Here is a 13,939-nt window from a genome sequence, read left to right as displayed (position 1 = left end):
TAAAATTGGTTTTGAGGTAACATCAATTCTATTGCAGCAATCCATAATTTGTTACACAGCAGTACATAATGTATATACTTTCCATCACTTTCAGAATGAAGTCTTTAATCCTTTACCAAGGCCTTTAAAATTCCACTTTATCTACCTCTTCAGCTGACCAACTCCTGTAGCACCCTCTTCCCACCTCACTGGGCTCCAGCCAGGCTGAATTTCTCTCTCATTCATCATCAAGCTCTCTTCCATCTAAGTGACTTTGTATCTGCTATTCCCTCGATTTCAAATGCTATTCCCCCACATGTCCATGGATGACTCTTTCTTGTCTTTCAGTCCTTCCCCTTTTATTTAGATCAAATACAAAGGGAAGGGTTAAATGAAGAGCCAAAGTTTCTCTAAGGAGGTAACATTTCAGCTGTGGTCTGAATGACAAGAAAGAGCTATTAGTAAGTATCATTCAATAGCTGGTATTTTCATTTATTGATTTGTGTATATTTTAATTGTCTCTACACCCCATCAGAAATGTCAACTCCATGAGACACCTTGTCTTTCTTATTTCCCACTATATCCTCAGTACTCAGAATGGCGCCCAGCACATAGTAGGAACCTGATAAATGTGTGGTGAATAAACAATGGAATGAATGAATAAGTGAATGAATGAATGCCTAGTTTAGGGCCACATGCCACAACTAGCAAGGATGAAACTCGTAACTCAACATACTTGCCCTTAACCTCACACCTCAATTATTAGAACATTTCCAATGAAATTGATGTTGTCAATGACTTCAGATCTCAATATATATTGACACAACGTTTTTCACATGTATTAACAGAAACACACAATCTACCCAGAACAAAAAAAATTATAAAATAGTAGTTCAGAAGTCTCTTATTTTATTATTATTATAAGATGTATTCAAAGTCTGAAAAAGTATTAATTTCATTTCATCTTTTCTTTCTATATATTTTCCATAGAATTTTCCTTTTTTCTACCAGACTCAGGTAAGTAAGGATTTAGGAGTTCATCCTTTCTCCCTTTATTCCTCTTCCCAGATTTCACAGAAAAAAATATATGACCAAACAAAAGCCCACTGAAGGGAATAATGAATACTGAGAGGCCATATGGAGCCGAGTGGAAGCCATTAGAGTCACTTCATCTTGTTTGGAGGGTAAATCACTCTGGCAAGTGCAGGCATGACACGAATTCATTGCCACATGGCAGTGAGTGTTCTGGCTGAGTGATTATTTTTGCAACTCCATCTGCCTGGCATCACCAGAGCCTCCAATAGCATGCAGGTACGTTGAGACGATCTCACCTTGGTCGGGGGGAATCCAAGCTCTTCCATTATTGGGTTCCTCTGGGGCTTATGGGGGTCCTTTCCAGCTGAGAGGTCTGTTTTGATCTCACTAGGGGTGAAGTCCATTACTCTCTCTGGGATGGCCCTATTGGCTCACTCAGCAACCCTCAACCATTTTAGCTTCATATTGAAAGCTTTTCTTGAGCCAAGGAAGCAGGAGACATACATAGCACCCAGCTTTGAAAACTGTGGGCAAATTGTGTCTCATTTATAGTGTTCTAACCGGTAAGTCTTACTCCTCTGCCATAATAATCCCTCAAAACTCACACACACAAACACACACACACACTGTCTCACCACACACATTGACACACACACACATATACACCATACACATACATTACACATATACATAAACACATACGTACACACAAACACACACACGATCCCTTTAACAGTGACACTTTAAAATTAGCATAAAAACACAAAGACTGTGGTAGGTTTCCATACTTGTATCTTGCTAATCTTAACTAAGGTTTCCTAGATTTGTTCTTATTTGAAATTTCTTTGCAAGTTACATGGAAGTTAGATAGGCAGGAAGGCTAAATTGAAATAATAGTGAAAATACTTCCCCAAGGCTTGGTCTTTGCCTAAATGCTCATCCCAACAAAGCAGAGCAGCAAAATGCAGTGCAAATTGGTAGTTATGGTGGGAGGTGGCAATGTACTGTTTACACATTGCATCCTCAATTTCTAGTACCTCCTGGGCTCTTTGTCTGGAGCAATATTTTAATTTGGGATTTGGCATCAAATCCTCTCTGGAATAAACTGAGAGTGTGACAGAGAGAGCGAGAGAGAGAATTTGTTTCATAGATGTTACTTGGCCATGATGGCATCCATTGAAAACGTGGTTTGACACACAGGAAGGGGTAGGGGTAATTTGGGGACACTGAGGCAGGGTGTCCCTGCTCTGCTTATGGGTACAGGACCCAGATCAGTCATCAGAAGAACCTCATCACCCTGGTCAGGCATATTTCCTAGGGAACTTTAGGCTTACCTGATCCCATACTCCAAGAAGCCTCCACAGATATCAATTTGTCCCCAGGATACATAGATTTCATTAGCCCCCACCTGGGATTTTCGAAGCCCCCAAGCCCACAGTCTGTACAAACAAATGTTCTCCTGTCCTTTCTGCATCTCAACCACAAAAAATTATGTAAATGCCATTACCTGGTACTGTTTATGGAATGTTTGTAGACTGAACAAAGGTTGTATCATGGGATGGACAATTCACTGACCTAAGAATTAGAATATGTGTGTTTTGGTCCTCTGCTGAGAGATATTACCTGTGTAAACTTGGGCAAGTCCCGAACCTCTCTGAGACTCAGTCTCCCCATCTTTAAAACGGAGACAGTGGTAATATCTGCTCTTCCAAATGGGTCAAGATCAAAGGACTTGAATATGTGAAACAGCCCTAAAATGTGTGTTCCAGAGGAAAGGCATCATTATGATTTATGTCAGGGGGCTGCATGGAGTTTATTTATTAGAGTTTACAGTTTATTTCAGGGGGCTGTATGGAACCCAGCTGGAGAAATCTTCAATGTCCTTCACCACCCCACCAAAGCATGTTATTTTATGTATACTAGTGATTCTCAACTAGAGGTGATTTTGCCACCCAAGTGGCATTGGCAATGTCTGAAGACAGTTTTGACAGTCATGGTTGTGGGAGAGGGAGCAGAGATGCTACTGGTATCCAGAGGGCAGAAGCCAGGGTGCCTCTACAGATCTAACAGTGCACAGGGCAGCCCCTCACAACAAATTACCGGATCCAAAATGTCCATAGTTCTGAGATGGAGAACGCCTGATGTGTACATATGCTTACATCCTGCACCTTAAAACCAGAGAGTAGTTGTTGGATGACTTGATAGCTGCTAATCCTCTGATACACACCTTGAAATCTTCTCCTGGAAAGCTGAGCCAGGTAGAGGGTGTGAAATCCCTTGCAGCAGTTTCACAGGGGGTGGGGTAGAGGGGGAGCTCCTGAAGTATCTAAACCAGTTTCTGTCAACGTGTGGCTCTCAGAACAGCAGCATAAGCACCTCCCGGGGAGCTTGTTAGAGATGCAAAAACTGGGCCCTCACTGCAGACATGCAGAGTTGGTGAGCCCCAACAATCTGCGTTTTAACAAGCCCTCCTGGTGATTCAAACCCAGGCTGTAGTTTGAGAACCGCTGACTGAACAATAGTCACAACTCAGATTTTGTCACATAGCACCTGGAAAAGCATTAGCTTGGGCCCAGCTGTGGGGACTCCTGGCAATCTTTTCAGCCCAGGAATCTCCCTGCTAGCAGCTCTATGATTCAAGGAGCTTAGGCAACCTCTAGCTGCAGAAAGCAAATGTCTTATGACTTAGACCTCCTATTACAAGACGCCTTGCTGAGAACCACCTGGGGGGAGAAATGCCGCCAGATGGCACACATTCAGATGTGACCAAGCATTTTTTTTAAATTTAGTTATTTATTTATTTTTGCTGTGTTGGGTCTTCGTTCCTGTGCGAGGGCTTTCTCTAGTTGCGGCGAGCGGGGGCCCCTCTTCATCGTGGTGCGCGGGCCTCTCACTATCGCGGCCTCTCTTGTTGCGGAGCACAGGCTCCAGACGTGCAGGCTCAGTAACTGTGGCTCACGGGCCCAGTTGCTCCGCGGCATGTGGGATCTTCCCCGACCAGGGCTCGAACCTGTGTCCCCTGCATTGGCAGGCGGATTCTCAACCACTGCGCCACCAGGGAAACCCCCAGGCATTTTGAATGACAAGTTTTTTCATAGCAGAGGGGAGTGTGAGCTTAACTCTTCCCTGCAAGGGGCTGGTTCCATGGTCCATGGCCCTGCCACAAGGTATGGCATGATGTGGAGCAGAACTCTCTCTGGCTGGTCCTCTAGGGATGTGGTTGAGGCAAAAGTGGGGGTGGACAGGCACTGAAGTTTCCAGAACCTGTGCCTTTTCCTTCATGAGAGGCTCCTCAGCTTCTAGACATTTACTGGTGGACCCAGGTTCAAACACCAAAGGGAAGAGAATATAGCAAATTCCCTCTGTCTCCAGGTCAGTTATCTGGTTCTATCTCTGAATGTTCTCTGATCATGTGGCCCTGCGAAAGTTAGTAAACCTTCTCTAGATCACACTGCTTCATAAGTAACTTTGGAGGAATAATACCTTTCCACTACCTCATCACAATATTCATTCATTTAATAAACATGTATTCCATACATACTAAGTGGCATGGAAACTTATAAGTGGGAATGGAAGATGCATGATGCAAAATCAGATGGAAACATACACATACGCTCAATTGTTTGTAACATAAAGTGATAAATGCTACATGAAGCCTGATGGGAGCCCAGAAGAGGAGATGTGGAGGTCATCCACCAAACTCCAGTCCCCTTTGTTCTGATAGCAGCACCCAATTCAGCGTTGGGTAACTAGGCTTCTCCTGTTGGACCCAGTCTTGGTGGAAGTGTCCATCAAGCAGTACAGCTCTCTCCTGGCTGAGGGCAGGCCCGGGAGCCATGCTTGTCCAATTAGCCATTTTGTCCCTAGAATTACATTTTTGAGCTAAGAAAGCAAAGGCTGAAAAACATTTGAATCTCATTTATCCTCACAGGGAAAGTATGAAGAGACTATCTGTTTCTATTTCCTGGATACCAGTGCTGCTTTCTGAGAAATTATTGTTCAACTTTTCCTCCAGTTCTGCAAGGACCCAACATTACAACCAATAAATGCCTTCTTCCTGACCCAGAGTTGTTTCTGTTGCTCACAACCAGGGGACTCTAACTAATATAGGGATTGTGAGTAGCAAATGGGCAAAGATAGGTTCACTGGGAAGCTCTCTGAGCTTGGGCATCAGGATCCCTTCCAAGGCACTCATATGAGCCCTGGCAGTGTGCTCACATAGTTGTATGTTTTCACTGCAAAAGGAAGATTTTAGTAGTAATTGGTTATGTCCACTGCTCCTTTCCACTCTGGCTTTCCCCTTATCACATTTTCCCTTGTCTTGGGTGAAAATGGAGTGGCCAAAGGTATTTTGAGAACTCAGCTCAGGGGAAGCCAAGTTAAGAATACATTTAGTTTAGGTTTAATGGAATACTTATTAGATTTTCAGTCATTTTCAGATATAATAAAGTTATTTCTAGTCATTCCAGTTTAGGAAAACCACAGGTTTTAGGAATCCTAAGTCACCTATAATAAAAAAAAATTTTGATTAACCATGTTAGAGGAATGACTAAATTATATTGCTATTTCTCTATTGAGAAATTATATTATAATATTATAAAACTTGTGACTTGAAGAGGTGATTAAAGAATATGCAGCCAAAAAAGTTAGGAAAAAAGTGATATAAAGACGTATCAGGTAATTAATTAAAGTATTAACTGATTTTTGTGATGTATTGTCAGCTTTTCAAAGCTTGAATTTGTTGTGATTTTTCTCATTCTAAGTAAATATTCATGTTTACATCTAATTTTGTATTCCTTATTTAAAGAAGGCCTTCCAAATTGAATAAGGATCAGGCCTACAAAACATGATCCACCCCTGAAGATAAGATTATATATAAAATGTATGGAATGGACCTTTGGAAGCTGTGACTCATATGTCAATGTAAAGGATGACTGATTCATCCAGCAAACATTTTATTGGGAGCTGCCTTTATGCCAGGCATTGGGTAGGTACTCATGATACAAAGTAGAAGAATGCAGTGGTTCCCAAACCTGGTTGGGCAGCAGAACTCTGATGAGCTTTAAAAATATATAGACGTCTGGATCCAAATGAGACCCACTGAACCCAACTATTGAGATGGAGCCTATGAATCTATATTTTTAACAAATTCCTCAAGGGATTTTATGCAGCTAAACCGGAATTGGCCCTCCAGCAATTAGAAGACATTGGAAGGACACTGTAGGCTGTTCCTGCTGCCTACAAATTGCTTAATTCCAGTGGGAGAGACTGAGAACTAAGTTCATAATTACGGTATTATGTGATAAAGGCTATGCAAGAGATATAAGCATTTAAGAGGCAGGGAATTCATTTACATCCTCATCAGACTAGAAGGTTAGTGAATGTTGCTTTGAGGAGGTGATGCTTACATTGGACCCATTTCAGGTTAAATCAAGGAAAGCTAAGTCCCTGCTTTTCTCAAGGTAAGCTTGTACTTTCACATCCAAAAGCTAAAATGTTTGACCTTGGCTGTTTCCTAGTGTACAAGCACCACACAACATGGCAGCCCTGTCACTGCCTGTGTTTATATAGATGAGAAGACTGAGGATTATAGGGGGTAAGCAGCCTGCCCAACCCAGACAGCTAAGTGGTGAACAAAAGCCCCAGGCCCTGGCAGTCTGACTCCAAGTTCACGTTCCTCCAACCTTAATACACACCACCTCCATTTAATCACACACAGGACTCTGGAGGGCATCAGCCTATAGAACCTCGCTATTCAACGTGGGATCCAAGGACCAGCAATGGGGTCATCAGTGAGCTTGTTAGAAATGCAGAACTCTAAATCTATTGAATCAGAATCTGCATTTTAAGAAGGTCCTGGGGCATTTGTGTGCCCAGGAGAGTGAGAGGAACACTGTTCTGGAAAAGAGGGGGCAGATGAAGAAGCAAGCTTCTTTCCTACAGATACAGCCCAGCTTTATCCCAAGGGTGTTAGGATTTGATGAAAACATTCTTCTCCAGAGGAGGGAATTCCCAAAGATATAAAAGAGGATGCTATTTCCACTGAAATTTCTCACTCAGAGCTTCTGCTTCCCCCACCCATTTTGTTTTGAACTTCTACACCCATGTGTTGTCCAATATGGTAACAACTGGTCACATGTGGCAATTTGGCATGTGGCTAGTCCAAACTGAGATGTGCTCTAAGTGTAAAATACACATCAGATTTTGACAACTTAGTATAACAGAGAATACTTTTTCATCAATAATTGTATTGATTGCAGGTTGAATTGGTAATATTTGGGATATATTGGGTTAGATTACATGTATTATTACAGTTAATTTTACCTATTTCCTTTTAATTTTTTTAATGTGGTTTCTAGAGCATTGTAAACTACATTTGTCCAAGGACAGCAAGCATTTGGGGCTTGTATTATATTTCTGTTGCACAGCATGGACCTAACACTTGAGTTTCGGTAGTAAAGAAGGACAGAAATTTCTCTGCTTTTCTATCAAGTGATGAAAGGTGAGAGCAGATTCTTACTCTAAGGTAATTCACAGAATCTACATTTCCGTTGAGATCAGGTTGGCGTCTGAGCAGGGTGCTTTCCACACGGGCTGAGGCAGGAGAGAGTCCACGTCTGTCTCTGTGGGTTCGACAAAATGGCAGAGCTGGTCTCTATGTGCATAAGGGCTTTGGATTTGGGGCTGGGAGAGAGTCATTTTCTGGGAAGCAACGTGGGAGAGCTGGAGAATGAAGGAGGACTCAGTGTTGTGGAGGCCTCCACAGTACAGGGGAAGGTAGACGCATTTCCCATGCGCTGGCCACTTGATGGTAACAATGATGTTTTCCTCCTTGAGTCCTTCTTGACTCAGGACATGCTTAGCTACCTTACAACCTAAATGGATAGAGAATACATAGATGGAATAAATATTAAATTGCATCTCTGTGAATTATTCACATAAAGGTTAACAGAAAAAGAAAAAAAATGCAGAACAAGTCATTTTTTCTATACAGTTGCCTTTCAAGCACACATTCTGGGATTATATGCCAGGAAAACCAAGTGGGGACGATGAGCTAGGTGCTTCCTGGAGACCAGAGCTGCAGCCCATATGGAGTTTTCCAGGTCTGCCAAGGTTGGCTTCGCTGTGAAATAACCTTCAGCTGCTCCTACGAGCTGCTGCTTTCAGCTGAGTTCAACGGCTTAGTTCCTCAGCTCAAGAAGTGGGGAGATCCCTGAAGACTGCATTTTAAAAAACAAAACAAAACCTTGCTAAATGTGTTCCAGCTTTTCCTGTCCCAACCCAGAGAGCTGCCTAGTGGAGCTCATGGATGTCAGTGCTATAGAACATTTCAAATAGGAAGGGAATTCCTATGATTTCCTAGTGAATTAGAAGGGGGTTCATCTTTTGGTGGTGGTGAGGGGGTGGTAGTGAATTTTAAAACATTGATTATGGGCTTCTCTGGTGGCGCAGTGGTTGAGAGCCCGCCTGCCGATGCAGGGGACACGGGTTCGTGCCCTGGTCCAGGAAAATCCCGCATGCTGCAGAGCGGCTGGGCCCGTGAGCCATGGCCACTGAACCTGCACGTCGGGAGCCTGTGCTCCACAACGGGAGAGGCCACAACAGTGAGAGGCCTGCGTACAGCAATAAATAAATAAATAAATAAATACAAGATGTGGTACACATATACAATAGAATTTTACTCAGCCATAAAAAGGAACAAAATTGGGTCATTTGTCGAGACGTCGTGGATGGACCTGAAGACTGTAATACAGAGTGAAGTAAGTCAGAAAGAGAAAAACAAATATTGTATATTAACGCATATATGTGGAATCTAGAAAAATGGCAGAGATGAACCAGTTTGCAGGGCAGAAATAGAGACAGAGATGTAGAGAACAAACATATGGACACCAAGGGGGGAAAGCGGCCTGGGGGTGGTGGTGGTGGGATGAATTGGGAGATTGGGATTGACATATATACACTAATATGTATGAAATAAACAACTAATAAGAACCTGCTGTATTTTTTTAAAAAAAGCCTTCTGGAAAGGATTCACCATTCTATATGCCATTAAGGACATTTGTGATTCATGAGAAGAGGTCAAAATATGAACACTAATAAGAATTTGGATAAAGTTGATTCCAACCCTCATAACTTTGAAGGGTTCAAGACTTCAGTGGGGAAAGTAACTGCAGATGTGGTGGAAATAGCAAGAGAACTAGAATTTGAAGTGGAGTCTTGAAGATGTGACTGAATTGCTGCAAATCTCATGACAAAACTTTAATGGATAAGGAGTTGCTTCTTACGGCTGAGCAGAGAAAGTGGTTACTTGAGATGGAATCTACTCCTGGTGAAGATGTTGTGAAGATTGTCAAAATGACAAGGGATTTAGACATAAGCTTGGTTGATAAAGCAGTGGCAGGGTTTGGGAGGATTGACTCCAATTTTGAAAGAAGTTCTACTGTGAGTAACATGCTATCAAAGAGCATCACATGTCACAGAGAAATAATTTGTGAAAGGAAGAGTCAATCAATGTGGCAAAATTCATTGTTGTCTTATTTTAAGAAATAGCCATCAGTGACCACCACCCTGATCAGTCAGCGACCATCAACATCGAGACAAGACCCTCCACCAGCAAAAAAATATGACTCACTGAAGGCTCCGCTGATGGTCAACATTTTTTAGCAAACAAGTATTTTTAAATTAAGGTAGGTACATTGTTTTTTAGACATAATGCTCTTGTACACTTAATAGACTACAGTATAGTGAAAACATAGCTTATATGCACTGGGACACCAAAAAATTCATGTGACTCAATTTATTCTGATATTCACTTTATTGCAGTTGTCTGGAACTGAATCTGCAATATCTTGGAGGTCTGCCTGTACTTGGGGCCAAAATACACACTTGCTTTAAGGGACAGATGCAGGAACAAGTCCCCTTGGCCACAGCGGTAGCCTGCCAATCACCCTGATGAGTGCCTTTGGAGTGTACTTGTGTTTTGTGGGCAAAGGACACATGGAAACAGAGTGGGTCTCACCAGTGGGTGGCCACATTAAAACTATGAATATTAAAGGCCTTGTATGCCTCGTGTCTGTTTAGTGTTTCATGAATATTTGGTGTCTCATGAATATTAGGTTTCTCTTGGTCCTTCCATACCTTTCTATGTTCAACCCTGATGTGCTTGCTTTGCTTATTAACTTATTATTTAACATATCTTATAAAACTCTGACTACATCTCACAAGATGCTTGCTTACTCATTATCTATACTTGTGTTATCTCATGAGTTTCACATCTTCTATAGTAGAATAGAATATTCTCAAATGATACTGGAAGCACACATCACAATTGTTTAATGCAAACCATTTCCATTGGGATAGAAGCTCCCACAAGTTAGATTTTGTCTGTCTTGTTTATTGCGGTATCTCTAGTGTCTAGTGTATTATGGGTACCCTTTAAATTGTTGAATGAGTAAATGAATGTCATTGAAATATGGAAATACAGAGAATAATTAGGCTAAAGAAAGGAAAGAAACACATCCAAAAGCTTCCTCTGCTAAAAGCCATACATGGGTCCCAAGTCACAGATGCCCTCCTCTCCCTTGTTTTAACCAGGTCTGTGATTCTGCCAGAGCAGCAATTCTCAAAGTGTTGCTCCCAGACCAGCAGCTTCAGCACCATCTGGGACCTGGGTAGAAATGCAAATTCTCAGCTCTCCAGACCTCTCCCCCGTCTACTGAATTAGAAACTCGGAGGGTGGGCCCAGCGATCTGTATTTCCAGAAGCCCTCCAGGTGATTGCTGCATGTGCTCAAATTTGAGAACCACTGTGCTAGAGTATTGCAGTGTTATTGTGTTTTATTTCAAGACATTTTTCTTCCAGGATATTTTGCTTCTCCCCTCTGGAAATAGGAGTCCAGCTTCATTTGTTTGTAAATGAAACCATACATGTGTTTGCAGCCTCCTGGGATGATGAGTCTACCTCAGTGACAAATACTAATGGGCAAGACCTGCCCAGGACACCCACAGGCAGTGCACAACCTACAGGCCGGCTCTTTCTAGAGTGAAAATCCAACCGGAGAGACAAGAAAGAAAGAATGGTGAAAGAGGAAAGTACCAGGACAAAGCCAGCCACGTGAGGGATTTTCCTCCAAAGTTCATTGGGAAACTCAGGCATGCACTACCTATGGGAAGAGCAACCTGTCTTATCAGCTGCCTGGTCTTTACCACCAGGCTTGGAGCCTTTGGGAGAAAGCAGATGCAACTGGGGCCCAATGGGTAGTAGATCAGAGAAAACAGGACCAGGAAGGGAACTTGGCATCACACGGCTAAAATAGCCAAGCATTGTGTTTGTCTTTCCATGAATTTTGTTTTTGGGAATTACAAATATATTTTAAAATCATGCTCTGCTTAATTCTGAATATAAAAATAATATGTTTATTGCAGAAAATTTGGAAAACATAGGAAAGTATGAAGAAAAGAATTGAATCATCCATTACTTACTGCCTAAAGATGACAACTCAATGTTTTAAGGTATTGCATTTGAGATAGAAAAATTAATAATAGATGTCTATATAATATTTTTTACAGAGTAGGAAAGCTTGATTTTGTTTCCTTTTAAAATACTATATATTTTAATACTACAATACTATATATAATTCTTCTAAGCATCATTTTTTTTTTTTCCTGCGGTATGTGGGCCTCTCACTGTTGTGGCCTTTCCTGTTGCAGAGCACAGGCTCCGGATGTGCAGGCTCAGAGGCCATAGCTCACAGGCCCAGCTGCTCTGCGGCATGTGGGATCTTTCCGGACCGGGGCACGAACCCGTGTCCCAAACCCGTGTCCCTTGCATCGGCAGGCGGACTCTCAACCACTGCGCCACCAAGGAAGCCCTAAGCATCATTTTTAATAGCTACAAAATATCCTGTCATGTATTTTGTTTAGCCATTTTCTCATTGTTAAAGATTTAGGTAGTTTCTAATTTAATGCTAATGTAAATAACATCTTTGGGTCTTTCCCTGAATCTCTATTTCTTTAGGCTTGATTCTTAGAAGTAGAATTACTGGATCAAATGGCATTTTGTGGGTGTAGTGTGAGGTGGAAGGGTGCATCTAGTCGGGCAAGAGCATGCAATTGGCATTCAGGAGACCTGGGCTCCAACCCCAGGTTTTCCAGAGATTTGCTGTATGGTCTTGAACACGTCACTTTCTTTCTCTGGATGTGAGTTTTCTCCCACGTTAAATGAGAGAGCAGGAATAAGTCCTTGCATCTTGAATGGAAGTATTATACCACTCAACTAAAAAATGTAAAGCATTACTTTTTTATTAAAACAAACTCAGGTTTATTATGGAGCAATTTTAGAACTTACATTTTTTTTTATCCCCTCCTTTCCCCTTTGGAAACCATAGGTTTGTTTTCTATGTCTATGAGTCTGTTTCTCTTCTGTAAATAAGTTTGTTTCCATCATTTTTTAGATTCCACATATAAGTGATATCATATGATATTTGTCTTTCTCTTTCTGACTTACTTCTCTTAGTATATAATCTCTAGGTCCATCTATGTTGCTGCAAATGGCATATTTCATTCTTCTTATGGCTGAGCAATATTCCACTGTATATATATACCACAATCTTCGTTATCCATAGAACTGACATTTTTATTTTAAGATAAAATACAGAACTACAAAAAGCTTCCTGCTTGTATGTGGCCAGTTAGATTTCTCCCGTAGACCTCCCTCAGAGTATGTGTTCACTATCCTTGGCCCATAAGGGTATGTCAGGGAGAAACTTTGAGAAGAATTGAACTAGGTCATCTTATATATTGCTTGCAGTCTGGATATTCTGTGCATACATGGTTCCTGTCCCGTAAGCTACAAATCTTCCAGGTCTGAGTTAGTCTTCATCCTGGGATTGGGATATTTTCATACATTTTTCTATTGGCCAGCTTCATGTGGACTCAGGTTAAAAAAAACTCCTAGAGCTTCCCTGGTGGCACAGTGGTTGAGAGTCCGCCTGCCGATGCAGGGGACCCGGGTTCGTGCCGTGGTCCGGGAAGATCCCACATGCCACGGAGCGGCTGGGCCAGTGAGCCATGGTCGCTGGGCCTGCGCATCCGGAGCCTGTGCTCCGCAACGGGAGAGGCCACAGCAGTGAGAGGCCTGCGTACCGCAAAAAAACAAAAAACAAAAAACAAACCTCCTAAATGTATTTTAAAACCTGATCAATCCCTCCCTTCCCTACAGCTGCTTAACACACATCACACTGGTTCATAGAAGCTCACCTTCAGGCACTTCTTCACTCACACAAAAATACTTACTTTTGTCCAACACTATTATGTATCAGACAATATTATGAAAGGTCAAGTACAAAGATGAATAAGATATAATCTCTATCCCTGTCTTCTTGGAGTTAATAATTTATTTCCCTCAAAGTATCCCAGAAAACACCTAACGTCAATAGGTATCATTTACAAAAAAAAGTGTTCATATGAAATATGTTTGAGAACTGTTGAGTAAAAGTAAGTTAAGCAGGTTTATTTACTGCAGGACTTTTCAGAACCTTTAGTATGCTAATATGCATTGTGAATCCTCAACAGGGATATAAAGTGTGCAGTGTTCCCAAAGTTATTTGTTTAGGAAACTCTTCATTTGTGGAGGATCTCCAAGAACTAGAGACTCTTGGCACACAATTTGAGAAATGCTGACCTAGTAAAATCTAATCAGTGTATTTGCTCAACAAACAGGTAGTGGTTTTATAGGTAGACAACAAAATACACAGGGAACTGAAGACAGATTCTTCCTCTGGAAGAGCTTTCAATCTAATAGGAAGGGCAGTCCTGAAACACACACAGGGAATATCCACAAACAAACAAATGAAAATCAATATGAAAGTGTGGAGTCAGCAGAAAACTGTGAAGGGAAATGGTTGAAATTAATCAAGGAAAGTTTC

Source organism: Mesoplodon mirus (assembly GCF_964341445.2).
Source record: "Mesoplodon mirus genome assembly, chromosome: 2".
Taxonomy (NCBI): Eukaryota; Metazoa; Chordata; class Mammalia; order Artiodactyla; family Ziphiidae; genus Mesoplodon; species Mesoplodon mirus.
Note: the sequence above shows the minus strand (reverse complement) of the source record.